Genomic DNA, 22,688 nt, shown 5'->3' with positions numbered 1-22,688 from the left:
AATCTTGCATGTCGTCAGCTTCTGGAACACTCATCCAGAGCCTCGGAATAAGGTGGTGGGAAGGCTGGGTGCAGAGGGGATACAGGAGGCAGCAGAGTGTGGGAGGGAGTCGATCTGGGCTCCGGCGCCTTGTGTTGGTGGAGGCTGGGACAAGAGGGAAGATGCCTCGGCTGTCTCTAAACCAGAAGAGACGGCACAGTGCGCATTTGGGCAGGGGTGGCTGCAAGGCATGCTGGGACCTCAGCAGCCCAGGCCAGTGGGGCAGAGGGTCAGATGGAGCACCTTCCATCTGGCCTTCTACTGCTTCGTGCCTGCCCCTCTCCCACCAGCCAGCTCCCCTTACAACAGTCCAGGTTACATTTTTCAAACATAAATGACATTACTTTGGGGGCCAGCCTGGTGGCGCAGTGGTTAAGTGTGCACATTCTGCTTTGGCGGCCTGGGGTTCGCCGGTTCGGATCCCGGGTGCGGACATGGCACCACTTGGCAAGCCATGCTGTGGCAGGTGTCCCACATATAAAGTAGAGGAAGATGGGCACAGATGTTAGCTCAGGGCCAGTCTTCCTCAGCAAAAAGAGGAGTACTGGCAGCAGATGTTAGCTCAGGGCTAATCTTCCTCAAAAAAAAAAAAAAGACATGACTTCATTCCTCCATTCAATGACCTCTTCAGTGGCCTCCAATTCCCTACAAAATAGAATCCAAACTCCCTCCCACGGCTGTAGACAGTAGGCCACACGTATAAAGGAACATCTGCAAAGCTGTGACCCATGTGACCCTGTCCCCGAGTCGCGTCACGGCCGGAGGAGCCCAGCATCCAGGGGCAATTTCAATCCATGAAAAAATCCGTGAAAAATCCTGTATTCATCACATACCAGAAAGGCGACACAGAGTTCACAGCCAGGCTTCCGAAAATCCCCTTTTCCCCTCTCCTCCACCGCCCTCACCCTCGTGCACTGTCATATCACTGGCTCAACCTCCTCCAACAACCCTGCTTCTTTCTTCCCTTCTCCTTTTCCCTGGACTCTGTGAAACCTTAGGGAATCCTTCCGGTCGGAGAAGGTCCCCCTCAAAGAGCGGGGAAGGAGAACGGAGAACGTGGGCCCCAGCAGCGTTCTCCCTATGAGGGGAGAAGCGGGGCACCAGGAGCACTTGGACGCCCATAGTTTGGGTCCTATTGCACGTAAACTGTAATATCCACGTGTTGTAGTGTGACCCAGCATTGCGAACACGTCCTGGCCGCTTCCTACAACTGTCCCGAAGTCACTGTAAATGCCACCTGGGAATTAAGTACGGCAGATTTAATGTGGTGCCTCTAATAATCAAGCAAGTACATATTAACAACCCCGCCTGCAGTGCTCTCGTCACAGAGTTTCACACGGCTGGCTCATTCTCCTCATTCTTCTTTCTCTCAAAAGTTATCTTTTCGGAGGGGCCTTTCCTGACCTTTCCTGTCTACCCCCGCCAGAGTCCCTCGTCATTCCAGGCCCCGTTGTGTTTTCCTGTAGCACTCTGTAGCGTCTGAAACGATCAACGCGCTCCCGCAGTGCGTATGTGACGTGTGTGTATCTCCATGACCAGCTCATTTGGGCACTAATAACACGGGGCAAATAAATCAGCAAGTTGGCATGTTCTGAAGTCGTGGTTTCAGAGCAGTTCAGCTAGAGAGAGACATTCACCATCATGTGACCCTGGGAGAGTCACCTCGCCCGATTTCCTAGTCTGTAAAGTGAGGACAGTGACAATTATCCAGAGAAGGTGGCTCTAAAGCCACCACAGGGGTCCCTGCCCAGAGCTCACCACAAAGCCCATTCTCGCTTCATATGGGGAAAGCTGGTCAGCTGGGTCCCTGCGTTGTTCGACTCCGGGGGTACCACTCACAGCTCCCAGAGATGGAGGAGAGTCTGGAGCCAGGGGGGTGGGCAAGGAGGTTGTTGGGGGTCATCGGGTGGAGCTGGGGAGGGACTTGTCTGAGGGACAGGAGCTGGGAAGTTGGGGTGAGGCCGGCTCCTGTCCCTCCCTGCCCTCCCTTCTGGTCTGGTCTCCTTCTTTTGCTGTGCTTGCTGGGTTCCTCCGGGCTTACTCCAGGGCCTTACTTTGGCTGCCCTAAGGACTGGGGCCAGGTCGGGACCAAGAAGAGCCAGGAGACTCAGGGAAGGACAGGTACCACAGGGAGCCTTTGGGCCTGGCTCCTCCAGAGCTGTCTTCCCCATCCATCCATCACCCGCCTCGTGCGCACACAGCATCTCCCCGGCTGCTCCCCACGTCTGGCTGCCATCAGCCAGCCCAGGGCTTTGGCTTACTCGCGGCTGGGTTTCCTATACCTCCTGCTTTCCCACGGCTTCCTCGTAACTTTGTCTCGCTCGTCGCCCTCCTGGCCCCTACTGCCTCAGGGATTCTTGCTGTGCATCCTTTTAACTTCTGCTCCCACCACCAGCTCCAGGATTCTCTCCATAACTCCCGGTCCGAATTCCTGAGATAGATCAGCTGGCCAACGTCTCGGCTTGGGCAGCTTCTCATGTGCAGCCAGGTGGTCAGCACGGCCAGCCCATGGACCAGTCTCCGAGGGTGAGCTTCCCATCCTGCCCTGCTCCCTCCAGCTGGGGCTTTGGAGAGGTCAGGGCCATCCATCCCACTTTGAGGGGCACCTGTGACAGTTTCCCTCAGCAGGGAAGGGAGTGCGGGCACCGTGACGGATGTGTCTGTTCACCCCCTCCGCTTGCCTGATGCTCCAGTCAACACCATCCTCTCCCACCAGCACCCTCGCCCTCTGTGCCTCAACACCTTTGCTCATGCACTGCCTTCTGCCTGGAATGCTCCCCACTCTGTCATCTCAGCTCAGATGCCACCTCCTTGATGGGGTCCTCCCAGATCACCACAGTCAAATGTCACTTCTCCCTTCTTGAACCGTTAAATCCCTTTGTCCCACTTTGACACTTTGACTTGTTGTAATCTCTAGTGTGGTAGACAGAGTACTAATCCCCCAGAGATATTGCCCTCCTGATCCCTGGCCCTATGAATATGTGACCTTACATGGCAAAAGGGGCTTGTAGGTGTGATTAAGTTAAGGAATTTGAGATGAGCAGATCACCCTGAATTACCTGGTGGGCCCACTGTAATCACAAGGGTCCTTATAAGAGGAGGTGAGAGGGTCAGAGTCAGAAAAGGAGCTATGACGATGGAAGCAGAGTTAGAACGATGCATTTTGAAGATGAAGGAAGGTGCCACGGGCCAAGGAGTGCAGGTGGCCTCTGGAAGCTGGAAAGTCAAGGGAACAGATTCCCCGCTGGAGCCTCCAGAAGGAAACAGCTCTGCCCACACCTGGGTTTCGCTCCTGGGATCCATATGAGACTTCTGAGCGCCAGATCTGTAAGGGAATAAATCTGTGTTGTTTTAAGCCACTAAGTTTGTGGTGCTTTGTCACAGCAGCGGTAGGAAACTACTGCGATTAGCAATAGCTGGGATTGTTCCTTTACTAGAATATCAGAGCCTCAAGGAGGGACCGTGTCTTGTATATCTTTGCACATCTTCGTAAGTATTTAAAAATATCTACTTACAACTGCACTGATCTATCAGCTCTTAACTGATCCATCATTCATTCATCACCCTCCTCTGGACGTCTCCCCCTGGAGCAGCCTGGGGAGGAAACGTTTCCCAGAGGAAAGGAAGATTGTTCCCCTGGAGCATCCGCATTACTCCACCCCTCGATGGATGTCTTTCTTTTTAAAGATTTTATTTTTTTTTCCTTTTTCTCCCCAAAGCCCCCCAGTACATAGTTGTATATTCTTCGTTGTGGGTCTTTCTAGTTGTAGCATGTGGGATGCTGCCTCAGCGTGGTTTGATGAGCAGTGCCATGTCCGCTCCCAGGATTCGAACCAACGAAACACTGGGCCACCTGCAGCAGAGCGCGCGAACTTAACCACTCGGCCACAGGGCCAGCCCCTGGATGTCTTTCTTTTCTTTTCTTTTCTTTTCTTTTCTTTTTTTTTTTGGTGAGGAAGATTAGCCCTGAGCTAACATCTGTGCCGGTCTTCCTCCACTTTGTGTGTGGGATGCCTCCACAGTATGGCTGATGAGTGGAGTAGGTCTGCACCTTGGATCCAAACCCGCGAACCCAGGTGGCTGAAGCGTAGCAAGCAGAACTTTAACCACTCAGCCATGGGGCTGGCCCTGCGATGGATAGCTTTTGAAATATTTTTATAATAAAATAAAATGTGATTCTCTTCTGCAGTACAATTCACATATATTATAAGGAAATGTTATGAGACTGCAAGGAAATGTCTTGCTTCAATAAAGCCTTTTTGGCATCTACTCGGGGCTGCCTGATAAGATTTGAGAACTGGCCAAAAAGATAAAGTCCAGACTTCTGTGGCTGGTGTGCAAGGCCATGCAGTCTGGCCCTGTCCTCCTCCGGCCCCCTCAGCAGCCTCTCCCTGCCGCAAAGCCTCTGTTCTCAGCCTGCCCAACCCCGGATTCCCTGAACATCAAGCTTACGAATTTTAGCAAATGTTGTTCCTCCAGCCCCGAGTGCCTTTTCCAGGGTGACCCAGGTCTGCTCGTCCTGGAAGATTCAACTCAGTTGCCATATTCTCTAGGAAACGTCCTTCTGCACGTGGAGATCAGTGGATGGTGTGGCTCCAGCAGAGGCTGAGAATTTTGTGGGATGGGCCACATGGTCTCCACGCCAAACTGGGGCCTTGAGGAGAGGCCCAGGGGCACAGGAGAGCTGTCCTTCCCTGTTGGGAACAGCATAGAGCACTGTTGATGGCCGTTCTCCTCTGAACTGCCCCAGCCGCACAGGGCCAGCAGTAGAAATTGCAGGCCCAACTCGAAATGCAGATGTGGCGTCCTGCCAGGTGCAGGAAGTCCAGCTCCCCTTCTTACTTGCGTCACCCTAACCATGGTTCAGGGCAACCCCCAAAGAACGCAACGTCAACACCGGGACACATTTGGTGCTTGAATCAGAGGGGGACGCTGTGGTACTGCCAACCAAAGGTGGGGACAGCCGCTACCATGCCCCGCTGGCCAAGGATGGGGGATGGCAGCTGTCCCAGGGTGGGGGCAGGAAGGATGAGGCTGGACAGGGCCCAGGGCACTAAGAGACAAGGAGGCTGGGAAGTGACGGAGAGTGGGGCCACCTGTGAGCCAAGGCTTCAAGCCCATCACTGCCCCAGCGGGGTTCGTTGTCCCTAGCCTTCATGCACAAAACACAGATTCAAAGATAAAATTATGAAGAATTTCAAGATGGTGAGCGCAGAGCATCACACCCCAATCACAGGCCCCCTTCTGAGACAGAGCTCTCTGTAACTGCACCGGTCACGTGCCCAGGAAGCCAGCCCTCCAGCCACGCTCTGCCCAGTCTGTCCAGACAGGATGGGCATGGGCCTGGCCGCCTGGCTCCTGCGGCCGCAGCCCTGCCCATTCATCAGGGCGGCAGCCACAGGCCAGACCCAGCCCGGTCACCAGAGGTGCTCACACCCGTCCCTGTGAGGGCTTGTCCTGCACATTCAGGGCCTCCGGGGTTTCCTTGGGCTACAGTGGCCCCAGGAGAACAACTAGGGAGCCCGAGGCCCTGGTGGAAATACTTCTCTTATCCTCCAGCCCAGCCTGACCGGATTCCACCCCACCCCTCACACCAGCTCCTCCGGGCTGCACCCTCCAGCCCTGAGAGAACAGCTCGGGACCACAGTGACGGCCTATCTGGATGGAGAGCTGCTGCCACATGCCAGCAGGCCCTTCACTCCAGAGGAGCAATTGGGGTTCAGAGGTCCAAGGCCACAAAACTGGCAAGTGGCGGGGCTGGGCCGCGCCCCAAAGCTGTCAGACCTGCACAGCTGTGCTCCTACCAGCTGCGCTCCAGGCCGGCCCTTCCCCCTTTCTGGGCTTGCAAGGCCACACACAGCTTCCTTCCTTGCTGTGACGGCTGCTGCTGCTATTTTCCCCCTTGCCATATGCACCCTTCACTAAATTTACATTAATTATTTAAGAGCAAAAGGAGCATGTGCTTCGGAGGAGCTAATCTGTTAGCGAGTGCAGTAGGACTTGGTGGTGTGCTTTCCTTCGCGCCCAACGGTGGTCCCGGGGCCTGCTGGCTTCCACTGCCTGCCCATCTTTGGTTTGTACCTACATTTTTCCCTTTCTTCTTTTGGTAGATTTCCATGTGTTTATTAAATTTGTTCACAGTAGCTCGTGTATTTTGATGTCCAGTTTGTAATTTCCGCCTCCAGCCTGCAGACCAGAAGGGAGCCAGCCCCACGAGCTCCCGTGACCTCTTTTAGGGCCTCTCGTGTCCACTGCTCAGTTAGCCTGCTCCTCGCTGATGGGAGGGTCCGCCAGCCCCAGAGCTCCGGGAAGCACACATCCCTTATCTGTTTCCTCCCAGCCGCTGCTTCATCTTAAAATAGGACTCAGGACTAATAGATGTGACAGGTCGGTGTGCTTTGTGGATTGAATGAATGTTACAGGACGCATTGGTGGAGGCAGCGAATACTGCAGCCGGGAGCGGGGGACTCGGGAGCTGGGCCACCTGAGCTCAAACCCTGGCTCTCCACTTATTAGCTGTGGGTCCTTGGGCCAGTTACAGTCTCTGGTCCTCAGGATGCTCATCTGTAAAACGGGGTAATAGTCGTAACTACCTCATAGGGCTGTTAGGAGGTTCAAATGGGTTAAGATTGGGAAAGCGCTTAGAAGAGTGGCTGGCGCATATTAATGCTATACGAGTATTTGCTAAGTAAATGACACTTCCCTCTTTCCCTCCTGAGCTCTGGACCAGATGAGAAAGACACTGGACAGCCAGATAGCAGCTCTGTTATGGGTGAGGCTGAACTAGAGAGGAAGCCTTGACTCACAGCCACCGTCACATACCCAAAGAAAAATTGAACTTGCCCTCACCCCACGCTTGCCAGGGCCTGTCCTCTAAGCTCCCGGTGTCCACCCCTCACCCTCCACCCAGGCTGTGACCAGAAGGCAGGATGAGGCAGAAGGGGAAGGAGAAGGTGGAACCGAGCCTGCTCAGTGCCAACTCCCAGCCTCCCCACTCCCCACTCAGATGAGAAAGGGTGCAGACGGGCGGGATTCTTTCAGACGCCCAGATGGAGGACGGGGAATGGGAAGGGAGCATTCCCATCTACCAAGGACCACTGAACGCTCTCATTTATCAGACACCTGCTGGGTACCTTATATGTGTTTCATTGCTCCCTCCTCACAACAATCTTACAAGGAAATATTGCTAATTTTTCAGATAAAGCAACTGAGACTCAGAAGTGTTAGGTGACTTGCCCAAGGTCACACAGCTAAGAAGCAGCTGAGTTGAGATGTAAACCCAGCTGTCCAGGGTTCTGAGGCACAAGCTCTTTCCCCTCACCGTGCCCTTCACCCTGCCGACTCTGCTTCTGCCTGGATAATTGTAAAGTGCTGGCTAGCCGTGGTCCGGAGAAGCGGAAGCAGAGTTAGATAACAGGCAGTGAGTACCATCTCTTTCTTTGGAAGAGAATATGCTCTGGTGTTGATGCTCTGTCAAGGATGGAGGCACGATGAGGTGGAAGTGATGGTGTTTATCTACCACCTCTTGTCTCAGATGCATCTGGGCATGGGCTGGGGAGGGGTGACCTTGCAGGGCCCTGCTCCCGAGAGAAGCAGCCAAGAGATGAGGGAGGCAGAGTCCGTCAGGCCCAGAGTCCCAGGAGCCTTCTGCCTCCGAGACTTGGACACAGCGTGACTGTCACCGTCCTTAGGGAAGTAGGAGAAAGAGCAGGGGCAAAGAGTAAGCACCCCGGAATCTGCCAGGAGACGTGGTGACTAGCCAGGTGGCCAAGCTTAGAGAGGGCACGCCTCGTGGTAGGACCAGCGCTGCACAAGCACCGGGCATGAGAGGGGAGCCCAGCTCTGAGTATGCGGATGCAAACAACAGAAACGGACTATGGCTGACTTTAGCACAAAAGTAATGGATGTGCTGGACCCATTTAGATCAACCCCTACAGTCAGGGGAAGAGGCAAAGACCCAGGCCTCAGGCAGGCCGGGAACTGGGGTAGTCCTGGGGACCCAGGTGGGTGGCACCTAAGGAACAGAAACAACAGGGTGGATTAGAAAAGATTTGGGCGGTAGAAGGGACATGGATGGTAAGGGATTGGGTGGAGGTGGCCAGGGCAGAGGGAGGAATCGGGTGAGGGGCTGGGAAGAGACCCCAATTCCAGGAGCAAGGACAGCTTGCGGGAGGGGAGGGCTTCTGTTTGGGGTATGTTGAGTTTGATGTGGCCGTTGGAGCCCCAGTGTGGAACTCCAGGCAGGGGCCTGGCCCGAGGTCCAGATTTGGGGGTCATCAGGACGGGGTGACCGTGGGGAATGAGTGAGAATCCACAGGGACAGGGGGAACCATGGAATTAGGGGAGAGGAGCTGGGCCTAGGACCATGAGCCAAAGACGGGTCCCCACCACCATGGCCCCCAAGGCCCTTCCTCTCCCCAGCAGGCGCCTCTGCAGTCCCCACGGGCCTTTGGCACTGCTGGCGCCCGTTAACGCCCCACAGGCAGCCAGAGCCGAAGTGACGTCCACTTCTTTGCCCTTCCATGGGACCTGGCCTAGCGTTTTGCACATAGTAGGAGCTCAGTGGATACTTGGAGCTTGATTACCGATTGGAAGGAGACAGCTGGATGCCGAAGGTGCTCCCGGTGTGCTAGGCCCCCCTTGTCCTCAGGGATGACACAGACGGCAGCACCCCCAGCAGCGCATGGCGTCACCCTCCGTCACAGTCTCTGCTTCCTGACTCTGTAAGGCAAATAACTGTGCTTATTTGAACGAGAATCCTTGACTCGGCCTATGGATGAGCAGAAAGGACACACAGGAGGACGCATCCCGCCAGCTCTCAAATTCTACGTTCTCTTGAGAACTACAAATAGATCCACGTGTTTAAGCACAGGCCACCCGCTTGCATCAAAGGGGGTGGATTCTAAGCATGACAAGTACACTCGGTTCTCGCTGGGTTTACATTGAAGTCTTTTCCCACAATCCCTCCTTCCTGGGTGCCTCGGTCTGCCTCGGTCCTAAGTCAGCATCCTCGGTGGCAGACGCCCTTGTCGAGGCTCCTTTCCAGGTCAGCTTCTCGCAGACTGATTCGGGGCTCTGGTCTGATCTACATAAAACCTCAGCCGGTTGGGACCACCAAGTGCCTTGCAACTTGTTTGTCCTCAAAATCTACCTGCTGCCGCAAGTCAGCCTGCTGGAGGTGTGGGGATTTTCCTAAAGCGTTGTTTCAAAAGCAGGTAAAATGGCCTATGCGTTGAACACTCGCTGCCGGCTTTGCGACCCGTGTGAGAGCGAGCCTTCCTCCTCCCCCTCGGAGAGCCCCTGGTGGGGACTGCTAACAGTCTGGCCGACCAAATGCCACCCTTTTGTGAGTTCACAGGATTTCAGAGCTAAAGGGGCCACCCGGGAGCTCACCCAAGTCCCCTGTCCTTTGGCAGACCAGGAGCTCAAGGCTGCGGAGGGCAAAGTGACTGCCAGGCGGGAGAGGTGGCTTGTGGTTCCCGGTTGCATGTCCTTTCCTGCGAGGCAAGTAAAAGCCCACATTGACTTTCCACCGGGAGCCAGAGAGCCGCTGCCCCATCAGGGCTGGCCAAGCTCCCAGCTCTTTTCCTGTCCCCGAGGCATAGGTGGCATTTCCACCCAGCTGAGTCACTGGGGTTTTTTGCCAGGTGGAGACAGTAAATACCAACCTAGGCGAGCCCAGAGTTCTTTAGTCCCGTGTGGAGGGGGCCCCGGGCTGCCTATTTAGAAATAAGTCTCTCTCCACATGGATATGTCTCCTCAAAGCCCATTCATAGAACGTGCAGAATGCTGGTCACGCTAGATGAACTACAAACTGTGGACACGTGTTAAAGTAAGAATGATGACCACTGACGTTTGTGCACGCCTGCACCTGACCAACAGATAATTTTAAGTGCCTCCTATCAGATGAGTGTCTGTGTAAGGGAGACGCACGGTGAAGGAGATGCCACCTCTTTCTCATGCATAAATGGTTTACTACTCTTAGCAACCCCGTGAGGCAGGCATTACGATGATCCACACAGTAAAGACCAGGAACTCAATTTTACAGAGCTCAAGACAATGTGTTCCTTATCCTAAGGAGTTTACAACACAGCCAAGTTGAGAAATACAAAACAAAGTCCGAGAGTCAAAGGAAACACTGTGTACACAATCAAGGGGAGAAGTAAGTCGTGAGGGAAACCTTCATTCAGTCATTCAGCAAACACTGGGTTCAGCATGAGGTGATCCCCTTTCTTGGCTGGGTTCTGCTCAGAACTCTTGTTTCCCATATGCCTCTGGTGCTAATTTGCTGATGGCCTGGGTAAGTCATCAGCCTTTCCAGGCCTCAGTCTCCCCTTAGGATGACCACACTGGTCACCAACACTGTTGACAAGGATGTTGTGAGAATGACAAGATGCCATCCGCAGAGGGTGAGCTTCCGGGGAGTAGGGGCAGGCCTTTCCCCTGCAGCTTGTTGCTAGCTCTGGTGCTTATGAACTCCTCCCAAGCCTGCTCCTGAGGTCCGTGCAACGCCTGTGGGTTGTCACATGCGTTATTCTCTGGGGATGGTTATAAACTGCCACTTGCTTTGACTGGATAACTTTAAAGAAAAGGCTTTGTCACCATCATAGTCCAACGCAGTAGCATAAAGCCGGCGAAGATGAAAAGGAGAATAGTTCAAGCCAAAGAATAAATGACATTTCAGAAAACGCAGAAGAGGCAGATATGAAGAGCAACTGTACTTTAAAGTGACAGCATGTCCGATGACACAGTTGCTGGCCAGACAGATACACCCAGCCAGACAAGAGGCCGTGTGGCAGGGAGCCAAAGGTTTGACCTGGGGGCTGTCGCTTAACCTCCGTGTGCCTCCGATTTCTGATCCATAAAATGGCATAATAATGTCTAACTTGAAACTGATGACCAGAGACTATGAATTCATATGCCTGGTATCTAACAGATGCTCAAAAATTACAGCCGTGAGCGTTAAGAGTCTCAGCAGAGGAAGCGAAGACCAGGTGCAGAATCAACAGGTGCTCAGAATAAATTCCATTTTGTTGGCCTTTGTTTTAAATGTCCCTGTCTCCTTTGTTTCCAAACCCTGACCATGACGTCTCATCACATGAGATAGCGGGTACGCGGACAGTGGTGTGCTGGTGGATGTTTAACAACAGGCTCTGGCGGGGAGGAGAACTCTCATTTGTAGGGTTTGCCAGTTTCCGTGGCGTAAATATTCCCTTCGTGGCCAATTTCAAGCTGCCAATGCGACATTCCTGGAGACAGAGTCAGGAAGATGCACAGTAATTCATCATTACATAGGGTTTCTACCTTACAGATATGAAGACAAGAGCATAGATAATAGTAGTATGGAGTAAAATAATTAGGAAATGATGTTTTGGATATTTATTACCTTTGTTTTTAATATAATTTATTTAACTGTAAGTTTATGTAATTTGATTATTATTATTATTTTTTTTTTGCTGAGGAAGATTAGCCCTGAGCTAAGATCTCCTGCCAATCTTTTTCTTTTTTTGCTTGAGGAAGACCAGCCCCGAGTATAATTTGATTTCTTTTTTTAAGATTTTATTTTTTATTTATTTATTTTTTTTCCTTTTTCTCCCCAAAGGCCCCCTGGTACATGGTTGTATATTCTTCGTTGTGGGTCCTTCCAGTTGTGGCATGTGGGATGCTGCCTCAGCGTGGTTTGATGAGCAGTGCCATGTCTGCACCCAGGATTCAAACCAATGAAACACTGGGCCGCCTGCAGCAGAGCGCGCGAACTTAACCACTCGGCCACGGGGCCGGCCCCTATAATTTGATTTTTAATAATGGCCGTGTTTAACAATTGGCTCACAAAATCCTAAAACTTTAACAGTCGGCATAGCTGGCTCCAATGCACCACTGCACACAGAGGACCTGGCGTCCAGTCTGGTACACAGTAAGCGCTCAATATATGTTCATCTCTTTTCTCCAGTCCTGACATTGTGTCATTGACTATTCCTGCCTTGGCAGAACTGAGAGTATAGAAAAGTCTGGAGAGGTAAGAGGGAATGAGAAGAGGGGAAGAGATGGTGGGAGAGAATGCAAGGGAAGCTGGTGGACGGTGGAGCATGAGCTGGACCCCGAGGCTCTGGACTCTTCAGAGACGGAGAATTTCTATAGGATGAATCAGAGTGAGGGACCATGGAGTGTGTCTGCTCTATACCAACCCCCTTCCCACATCATGAGATTCCCCGTAAGCGGACAGGACTCCACCTCCCACCAGAGAAACGGACAGCGTTTCCTCTTCCCCTCCCTCTGGCAGCCAGGGCGCAGTCATGTGACCTAGACCGGCCATTTGGATGCACCCATCTGAGAGTTCGAAGCAAGTGGTGGGAAGATACAGTTGCTGTAAGAATAGATTCCTGGTGGTGTGTGGCAGGACAGCAAGGACCTTCCCTGACCGTTTCTTCTGCCTGGTCCCCAGAAGGGCTCTGGGTCCTGCCCAACATTCGCTCTGTTTCTCCAGCTCCCCTTTGGCTCGCTGAGGCTCCTGGCATCCTTTCGTGGCAGATCCTCCTGATGGCCTCAATTTCATTTTCTCCATTTTTTTTTTTCAGACATGTGATTTGCCAGCTAAAAAGCTTCGTTTCCCAGCCTCCCTTCAAGCTGGTATGGTCACATGAGTAGGTCCCTGCCAAAGGGATGTATGCACAAGTATTAGGTGGGACTTTCGGAAGAGTGTGCCATTTGGTCCCTCCTCTTTCCTGCAGCAAGGAATGTGGAAGTAACAGCTGGAGCTCTAGCAGCCATTCTAGACCATGAGATGATCTGAGAACGGAAGTCGTGTACAGTGGAGCAGAAAGACAGACAAAGCCTGGGGCTCTGATGAATTTATGGAGTCTAATATCAGTTCTCTTCTTCCTGTCTCTGGTTTTGTTTACATGACAGAACAAACCCCTGTGTGTTTTCCCTATTGCAGTAGTGTCTCTGCTAATCACATCTGAAGCTGACCCTACAGATACACCTTCCAGTAAAACTCCTTAGGCTTGAGACCACCAGGGTTGGTTTCTGTTGCTAGTCACCTCATGGCTGAGTCCCGACTGGCTCACAGTCCCATTTGTTCTCTCCCCCGCAATCTCAAGCCCCACATTCAAGCCCCAAATGCCTTGTCTGCCTTGTCTTTGACCCAGCTGAGCCTGAGTTCCTCCCTGAAGGACAGGGCCTCTGACGCTCTGCCATGCAGTGCCCTCTCCAGGGACGTCCTTCCCTGACCTTGTCTGCTTTTAAGACCCAACATAAACATCACCTCTGTGTCAGCATAGCCCGGAGGGCACTGTGTCGTAATTACCTGTTATCTCGTCTGCTCCTGCCAAACCACAGCCACCTGGTGTTTAGCATGCCGTGCAGCACGTCCTCGCTTGCAGCTCCAGGGGATTGACTGAGGGAACAAAGAATGCAGACACCGGCGGTAAGTTCACGCTTTATAACCAGACCCATCAATCTCTTCCCGCAGACCTGCTGCTTACCTGGCTCTTTTCATGCGCGGAGATGTCTGTGCGTCATCGGGCCTGATTTCCTTCCACGAGGCAGCTCGGACTCAAGCCAAACACGGGACTGATGTCGAACGGATGGGGTTAGACTCGAAGGTGTTTTGGACATTAACAACATCCCCAGGAGCAACAAAATAAATAAAGTGGTAATGCATTATAACTCCAAATGAAAAAATAAATATCCACGAATCCACACTGATATAAATGATTGAATAAATTAACAAGTGGGAGAGAAGAGACAAGACTCCTGTACAGAAGAACTCTGAATACTTTACGGAGATGCTCCCCCCTCAAGGAGGGGGAGCGTCACTCCTCACTCTGCAGGTGTGGGCCGCACACAGTGACTCCCTTCCGAAGCTTACAGACTGGAAAGGAAGGTGGGAGAGTATAGACAGTGGAGAAACCTGACGAACACCACCTCAGCCAGGTGACCGAGGTCAACATCGACCGTCATAAATCACGTAGATAGTGTGAACTCTTGGTGATGACAATGGCACTCTCCATCTGTGGTCGTCCTCCCAATGAACTATAACCCCACTCTAAACATGAGAAAGGTATCAGCCAAATTCCAATAGTGGGTCATTCTACACAATATGCAAGCAGCAATCCTCGGAACTGTCAAGGTCATCAAAAACAAGGAAAGTCTGAAAAAGCGTCACAGCGAAGAGGAGCCTAAGGAGACAGGACAACTAGATGCAGTGTGGTGTCTGGGATGGGACCCTGCAACAAGAAGGGACATTAGGTAAAAAGGAAGGAAATCTGAATAAACTATGGACTGTAGTTAATAACAATGCATCAGTGTTGGGTAATTCCTTCTAACGGATGTATCATACTAATGTAAGATGTTAATAAATAGGGGAGTGGCCGGCCTGGTGGTGTAGTTAAGTTTGCACGTTCTGCTTTCGTGGCTCAGGGTTCACGGGTTCCGATCCTGGGTGTGGACCTACACACTGCTGATCAAGCCATGCTGTGGTGGCATCCTACATACAAAATAGAGGAGGATTGGCACAGATGTTAGCTCAGCAACAATCTTCTTCAAGCAAAAAGAGGATGAATGGCAATCGATGTTGGCTCAGGGCCAATCTTCCTCACCAAAAAATAAAAAAATAAATAGGGGAAACTGGGTACAGGGTGTATGGGAACTCTACTATTAGCTCAACTTTTCTGTAAATCTAAAACTGTTCTAAAAATTAAGTCCTGTTAAAAGGAAAACAATAATGTTCCCAAGACGCTCAAGGGAGAAAGAGTAATAATAACACCTATTGTTAACTGAGGCCTTACTGTGTGCCCAAACCTTATACGCTGACTCCAGCTAACTTCAGGGAAGCCGGAAGGGGAGGGCACAGCGCAGCCACAGAACCGGAGGGGGAGTGGCAGGCGGGTGAGCTCCGAATGCCACCACAGGAGCTCTGAGCATTCTCCTGTCGAAACACTTCTTCTCTCTGTGACGTTCCAGAGCTTCATAGTGGGAGAGGCCAACTGCCCAGGAAGGAGGGTACCACAATCGCCCATGCTTAACAACCCCCTCCCGTGGACCATGAGACGTGAGCAGGGCATGTCCTGAGGGAAAAGTAGGGTCCTGTTACCAGAGGAAGGGGGGTCTTTGGCCATTTTGGCTGTCCACCATCCCTTCCCTTCCTACTGGTGACCACCCCCTTTGGTGGGACTCTGGTGAAGCTGACCCCTCTCAGATCCGTGGGGGCCTGGGACCTAACCAAGCCTGGCCAAGCAGAGCCAGGGAGACTTCAGTTGAAACTGTTGGACAAGGGACAGACTTGTCTGCAGCACCTGCTCAGGGGACAGGATGGGACCATTTGGTGATCACGAGGCAGGAGCTGTGTGAAGCTGAACTCTAGGGCTGCAGGATGGAGAGACAGCATCCTCAAGAGATAGGTCTTGGTCAGCCTAAATCTAAAGTTTCAGAGTCTGAAGTGAGTAGGGTCCCTCTTTTATTTTTGTAAAAAGTACAATTCAGTGATTTTTAGTACATTCACGGAGCTGTGCAACTGTCGCCACTATCTCAGATGGCACAGTATTCACGGGCGTGGCACACAGTAGACGAGGACTATTTTGTGATATTTAAACAATTCCTGTCACTCCAAATGTGTGTATATGTATATCTGCAGAAATTGTATACATCGCATGTATGTAGAAACGACGTGTGAAGAGGGGCATCAATTCTGTGTATTGGTGACTGGAAGAATACTGAATACTAGAATGCGAATCATTTTATTTTTATAAGAATTTATGGGTCGGCCCGGTGGCACAGCGGTTAAGTGCGCACGTTCCACTTCTCAGCAGCCTGGGGTCTGCTGGTTCGGATCCCGGGTGCAGACGTGGCACCGCTTGACAAAAAGCCATGCTGTGGTAGGCGGCCCATGTATAAAGTGGAGGAAGAAGGGCACGGATGTTAGCTCAGGGCCAGTCTTCCTCAGCAAAAAGAGGAGGATTGGCAGTAGTTAGCTCAGGGCTAATCTTCCTCACGCACACAAAAATAATTTAAATAAAATTTAATTACAACTTCAAAACATTAAATTTTAAAAATTCAGCTTTATTTAATTTTGATATAAAATTTGATATTCATTAATTATATTTTGTATTTAACTTTTCATTTGATAGAACATTTGGAATAGAAATAGAACAACAGAAACAAAATGATTATTATAAACATATATGAAAATATTATTAACTTGTTTACATCGCCTTTAATGTATACTTTTTTGGTGAAAGCATATTCAAATATGTAATGCTGAATGCAATTGCATTTTATTTTTTAATCCTTTAACCGGTGCTATTGACAGCATGGTGTGCGCAGGTCGTGGCAAGATAAGTACAGGAATTAAGAGTTTTAGAAACTTTCAAGGCGATTGGACAGAGTTGTTTCACATCCTTTGAAGCTAACAATAAAAAATAGGGGTTCGTACTGTGTATGTCTTTGCTTTTGAAAAATTTTATTCATTTCTAATAATTCATTTTTATTGCATTTTACAAAAGGATCGGGCCACAACACATTGGAAGGAGAAACAGCTGGTCCCTCACTCAGGCGGTCCAGGAAGCACTACTACAGAGCACTGAGGATTAGTACCCGTAAAGATCGGGATGGAGATAAATACGAAAATGGAGCCCAGAAAAGAAAAAGCGAAGCTGAGAAGATGAAAGAAATGGGAAGTCTCCAAAACCGCAGTTTGCATAAATTTTATTTATTTATTTATTTATTGAGGAAGATTAGCCCTGAGCTAACACCTGCTGCCAACCCTCCTCTTTTTGCTGAGGAAGACTGGCCCTGAGCTAACATCCATGCCCATCTTCCTCTACTTTATATGTGGGACGCCTACCACAGCATGGATTGCCAAGCGGTGCCATGTCCCCACCCGGGATCGAACCGGCGAACCCCGGGCCGCCGAAGCAGAACGTGCAAACTCAACCACTGCGCCACCGGGCCAGCCCCTGCTTAAATTTTAGAGACTAGAAATAATGAAAGCAAGGAACCCCCTGTACTAAAGATCACCCCCACAAAGTCCGCAGAGAGGACATAGCTTTAACGAAGATTGAATACTGATCCAAGCCACGAAAACGATCAAGAAAGTGATTTTCGTCACTTCCACAACTGCAACAAGTCCAGTGGCTTCCGTGCAACCGCAGAGTCTTTACCAGACGAGGAGTTACTGACGGTTCACCCCAGGGAGAAGGTGGGTGGGCTTCCCCTGGACTCTGGCTCTGTTGTCAGGCACAGGGACGCATGGGAGGCTGCGGGAGGCAAAGGGGCTCATTCGCTGGGGGTGCAACTTCAAAGCTACACGAGCTGGGTTTAATTCCACCTCTGCCACTGACTCCCTGGGTAGACTTGGGCTGGGTGGCCCTCACCTTCTGGCCTCAGTTTACCCACCTGTAAAATGCATTTAATGCACTTATCCAAGGCAGGTTGTGAAAATTAAACAAAATAATATCGATCTGGAGCAGAATTTCCCAGAAAACGTGGAGCTTTTCTGCTCTAGATGTTGGTGCAGGGGCAGCAGCAGGTGCGGGGGACACATGAGGTCTGGACGGACTCTGATTTGAGCCCTAGCTGCAAGTTCTAGACTAATGGGGTATCTCAGGTCAGGAGGGGCGGGGGTTGTCCCCGGCCTGGACCTGCTGAGCACCATCCAGAGGAAGTGTTTCCTGTGTGTGTGTGTCGGTGTGTGTGTTGGGGGGTGTGTGCTGGGAATTGGGCACGGGGTCCAGACTGATGAGCAGTATCTTGGGACAGCCCCCAGGAGGGGTCCTGTGTCCACTGCTGGAGGCAGGGTCCACTCACTCACTTGGCGGGCGGGGCACTGGGTAGAGGTGGGAACTGGAGGAGGTCCAGCTAGTGCCCTCTGTATCAGGGGGACTGCAATACCCTGGTGGGACAGGGAGGGACAAAGATCTGTGTGAGCAGGAGTGGCTGGGGCATGCTAGCTCCTGCTGGAGACGTGCCCTCCACCTGGGGTGAACTGTTCCCACGTCCCCACAGGAGAGGAGTGCCCACTGCAGGCACAGCTGTCGGTCACGACCCTTCCTCCCCACCCTTGAAGGTGTTAATATCCCCGCATCCCTACATCCTTGCATTAAATTCCCATGGAAAGTGAAACTTCAAATGTGCAGTCAAACCTGCATGACAGCCTGGTTATCCTGCGAGCCCAGGCTGTTCCCTCCTGGGCAAGCTGCACACAGTGGCTGTGGCCCATCTCGTCTTTGTGCTGGCCAGCATTTGCAGGAGGGCATCCGTCTTCCGGTCCCTCATACTGTTCCTCCTTTGCTCTGCTTCCCCTTTGGGCATCTTCCCCAGGACATCCCCTGCCCCCTTCCCTTCTGCTCTTGCAGCCTGTCCCTCCCCACTCTCCATTTTACAGATGAGGAAGTTGAGGCTCAGAGAGGTTAAGTGGCCTGCTTAGGGCCACTGGGCTATCACATGGAGAAGCTGGGATTTGAACCCAAGTCTGTCGGACTCCTTTCTCATTCCACTGCTCCCTGCTCCCTCTCCCCTGACCAGTCTCTGATTCTTAACACTTGAGGGCCAGCATCCCTGGGTGATGTAACAGGCCCCCAGCTCCCAGGGGCGCATCTTACTGGGTCTAGAAGTGCCCCTGGCACCTGTCTCCTGGGTTCCACTTTCTCTCATTCCAGCTTCTCTAGGCGCATCTGCCTGCTGGTCAGTGACATAATGGGCGCAGTAATCCAGGCCTCAGTGTCTCCTCGGTGTCATCAGTTTGTTGCCCTCATTGCTGTGCATCCACGTCCTGGCCTTAAATGTGTGTTTCTGCTTCCCCAACATGAGTGAGTCCCTCCTGCGGGCAAACCCTCACCAAACCCGGGAGGCAGGGGGCTTTTCGAGGAGGACGGCTCCCAGAGTCAGTGCAGCTGCCTTGCCAACACAGGAAGCCCTTCCTGAAAGCTTCCCACGCAGGGTCAGTGCTCGGCCCATCTGGCGCAGAGCAGGAAGGGGAGAAGCCGAATGATGCTCTGTGTTTTGGGTTTGGTCTGGGGTTTGAGTGCAGCAGAGGCTGCACGGGGAGAGCAAGGAGCACAGGCATTGCCGTTGGACAGATTGTGGCTTTGAATTCCAGCCCTGCTATCTGTCTCATTGCTTCTTTTTTTCTGAGCCACAGTTTTCACATCTATAAAATGGGTATGATGGCAACTGTGTCTATGCTGCAGGGTTGCTGGGAGATTTAGAGACAGTGTCTACAGGATCTGACTCAGAGAGCCTGAGCAAAATCAGCCTTCATTAACATTATGCTCTGGGTGGTCCTTTGAATACCCTCTCCACGATCATCAAGATTAATAGGAATCCATACAGTAATGCCGTAGCTAATCAATAATGCTTATTGAGGGCATATTATGCCAAGCACTCTGCTGAGTGTTTCACAAAGATGGTTCATTCCCTTCTACGACAGCCTGATTTTATGTAGGTTCTTTATGAGCCCCATTTTCTAGATGAGGAATGAGGCTCAGAGACATTAGGCAACCTGCCCCATGTCAGACATGGGGGAACGGCTGCACTTGAGCCTGGGTTTGCTCCATCGTCCACCCGACTCCAGAGCCTGAGCTCTCAGCCACCACAAGTATGCTCCTGGGACCAGGAGGGTCTGTTACACAACCTGGTCCTCACCATTTCCTAGGTTGGTCTACCTTTTCTCCTGTTTGTATCTGCCCTTCTCTGTGTCACTTCTTCCTCCTGCCCTTTCCCTATTTTTCTTAATTCAGCAGAAGATTTTGATTATCATCAAAGCTGCCTTTCAAGAACATCAACTTCAAATGTATCATGGGGGAGTCGAGGAGATGGAATGTATCAGTTATCTACGGCTGTGTAACAGATTACTCCAAAACACAGAGGCTTAAAACCACATGTTTTTATTTGCTCATGATTCTCTGGTTGGGCAGTTTGGGCTGGGCGCAGCTGGACAAAATTCTGCTGCTCTCTCTGGGTCTCACGTGGCTGCAGCTGGCTGAACGCTTGACTGGGCTGGGCGGTCCAGAGCAGCCTCACTCACATGTCTGGTGTTGGCAGCTTGATAGCCAGGGGGCCTCAGGGGCCACTCACCAGCCTAGCTCAGCTTGTTTAAGAGGGTGAAAAGAAAGCCTCATGGCCTGTTGAGACCTCTGCTCAGAAATCAAACAACATCACTTGGGACGCATTATATTGGTCAAAGCGACTTACAAGATGGGTCCAAATTCAAGAGGTGAAAAACTAGACTCCATGTCTTGTTGGGAGGAGTGCTGAAGAGTTGGCGGCCATTTTTAGTCTGCCACACTAAGCACAACCCCCTCCCCCAAAGACATCTTTAATATAATCCCTTTTGTCCCTTCCCTCCCCTCCCCTGCCTCCCATTCCCTTCTTTTCCTTTTAATAATAATTTCTTACTTTGCGTCACCCAAAGCTTCATTCACTCACTCAACAAGTGTTTTATTATGTGCCAGCGATCCAGAAGTGTACCAAACAAAGTCCCTACTCTAATGACTACAATATTCTAGTGGAGGGAGCAAACAGTCAAGAAATAAACAAGTACATAGTGTAGGGCTGGGTGAACAATAGGTGTTTTGGAGAACAACAGAGCAGAATAAGGGGTGGGGAGTGCTTGTGAAAGGATGGAGGGTGGTGGGAGGTTCCTATTATATACAGAGTGGTCAGCTGACAGCTAACGAGGTGACGTTTAAGCCTGAGGAGTAAGAAGGTCTAAGCAAAGGGAGAGAGTTCCAGATAGAGCAAACAGCCAGTGCAAGGCCCTGGGGCTGACATTAAAAGACACAGATTCCTTACAATCCTAAATGTAGTTAAAAAAACCAAACCACTGTAATACATTTCATTACAGAAGAACAAAAAAGAAGACATTTAAATATGGTGAAACTCTTGCTAAGCAAAAGCATTTTATTTTACCTGATTCTGTTATAATGAGAGCCAAATTATAGCTCCTGAGAACAGAATGGCAAGTCACCTGCCCGAGCTCCAGGGAGTTCACTTTTCAAAAACAGTACCTGCCTATCCTGCCTCTTAGCTTGTGGTGAGGATCAAAGTGACATCATAAAAATTAAAGTTGCTCTGCTTCTGGTTTCATTTCCTACCGCAAGGTTAACTGTGATTTTTTTTTTTTAAAGGACACAAATCAGATACCACTTCCTGCTTAAAACCTTCCACAGGCTCCCTGCTGCCTAAAGAATGAACGCCAGGTACCTAAGCACGACTCCAGAGGCCCTTGCCATCTGCATTTTTTACCTCCTCCAGGCCACCCTTACCCCTCATGCTGCAGTCATCACCAGTCATCTCTTCCCCTAAACTGGCTCTCATCTCAGCCGCCCTCTGCTTGGTGATTCCTAGGTCCCCAGGGGTCCGCCTCCCCTTTCTCAAGCCTCAAGACCTAGGGGATCAGTGACTTGGGGGGTAACGGCCCCAGATCAGTGCCCCACTGGCGCTCACGTGGATAATCTGTCTAGCCCTAGTCGACTTCTAAAGCCACTTTTAGACCATCTTCCGAGAGCAAACCTTGGTACGGCTCAGCGTTAGCTAGGATGCCACTGAACAAATAGCCAAGCCTCAGTTTCCCTCTCTGCAAAGGGCACCTAACTGATCAGGGTGGGCGTGAAGCCGGGAGAGGATAAGGGCCGGGCTGGGCCCACAGCGGCGGCCGGTCAGCTGTGGTTCCGACTCGGGGGCCGGGCTGCAGGGAGGCGGACAGGGAGGTCCTCCCGCAGAGGGGCCGCGCCCGGGGCAGGGGGCCCGGGAAAGGAAGGCTTCCCCGACGTCCGCGCAACCCCGCCGGCCCAGAGTGCCGCCGGGAGGGCCCCCAGGGCGTCGGCTCCGTGCGGCGTCCCCTCCCGCCCGGGTCAGGGCTTCCCCGGGGCCGCGGCAGCCACGCCCGCGCGCAGCCCCCGGCCGCCCCGAAACCCCGGCGCGGTGGCCCCGGAGCGATCTCGGGAGCGGAGCCCGACGGCGTGCTGGGCCTGCGCGGGCCGCGGCGCGCATGCTCGGTGCTCCCGGGAGGCGGAAGCTCGGCACGGGGACGCGGCCGGGAGCGCGCAGCGGAGGCGGGGCGCGCGCCTCAGGCGGCCGTCGCGCACGCGCGGCCCGCGCCGACGCAGCACGGCCCCGAGGGCGCGAGCCCGCCGCCGCCGCCGCCGCCGGGCCGGGACCGCTGTGCGCCCGCGGCGTGAGGCGTGGGAGGGAGCGCGGCCCGTGCGCCCGCGGCGCCGCCCGGTCGTCGTCTGCATTCGCCTCCCCGCGGCCGGCGCGGTCCGGGTGAGTGCGGGGCCGGGGCCGGGGCCGGGGCCGGGGCCGGGGCGCGGGCGGGCCGGCCGACTGCCGGAGATGGTGGTTGGCAGGGCCGCGGCCAGGGCGGAGGGCCGAGCGGGGCCGGAGCAGCCAGTCCCGGCGGCGGATGCGGCGGAGACCGGCCCCTCCCGCGCCGGCCGCGGCTCCGGGAGCCTGCGGATGTGGGGAAGCCGGAGCGGGGCGCGGGGAGGCCGGGGGCTCGCGGAGGCCGGGGGGCGTGGGGAGGCCGGGCGGCTCGGGGGTCTGGGGAGGCTGGGGGCTGTGGGGAGTCGGGGGGCTCGGGGCGGCTGGGCTCGGGGAAGCGGGGGGACCTGGGGGACGCGCGAGACCGGGGGGCTCCGAGGCTGGGGGCT

The 22,688-nt window shown here is 52.8% G+C and overlaps 1 protein-coding gene across 43 annotated transcripts in view; it reads left to right on the top strand.

Moving 5' to 3' along the window:
• The first annotated feature begins 22,115 nt into the window (after nt 1–22,115).
• The window catches only part of PTK2 (protein tyrosine kinase 2), a 279,891-nt gene continuing 279,318 nt past the window's right edge, over nt 22,116–22,688 (top strand). For 18 of the 43 annotated variants that reach the window (XM_070221896.1, XM_070221890.1, XM_023649015.2 and 15 more), the window contains exon 1: nt 22,149–22,302. The gene's annotated coding sequence lies outside the window, so the exon portion shown is untranslated. Of the gene's footprint in view, nt 22,303–22,688 lie in introns of all 43 variants that reach the window. The other 25 variants (XM_070221884.1, XM_070221919.1, XM_070221915.1 and 22 more) reach the window with 10 other exon arrangements.

Source organism: Equus caballus, chromosome 9, assembly GCF_041296265.1.
Source record: "Equus caballus isolate H_3958 breed thoroughbred chromosome 9, TB-T2T, whole genome shotgun sequence".
In the NCBI taxonomy this organism is placed as follows: Eukaryota; Metazoa; Chordata; class Mammalia; order Perissodactyla; family Equidae; genus Equus; species Equus caballus.
Note: the sequence above shows the minus strand (reverse complement) of the source record. Positions and strands in the feature narration are given on the sequence as shown.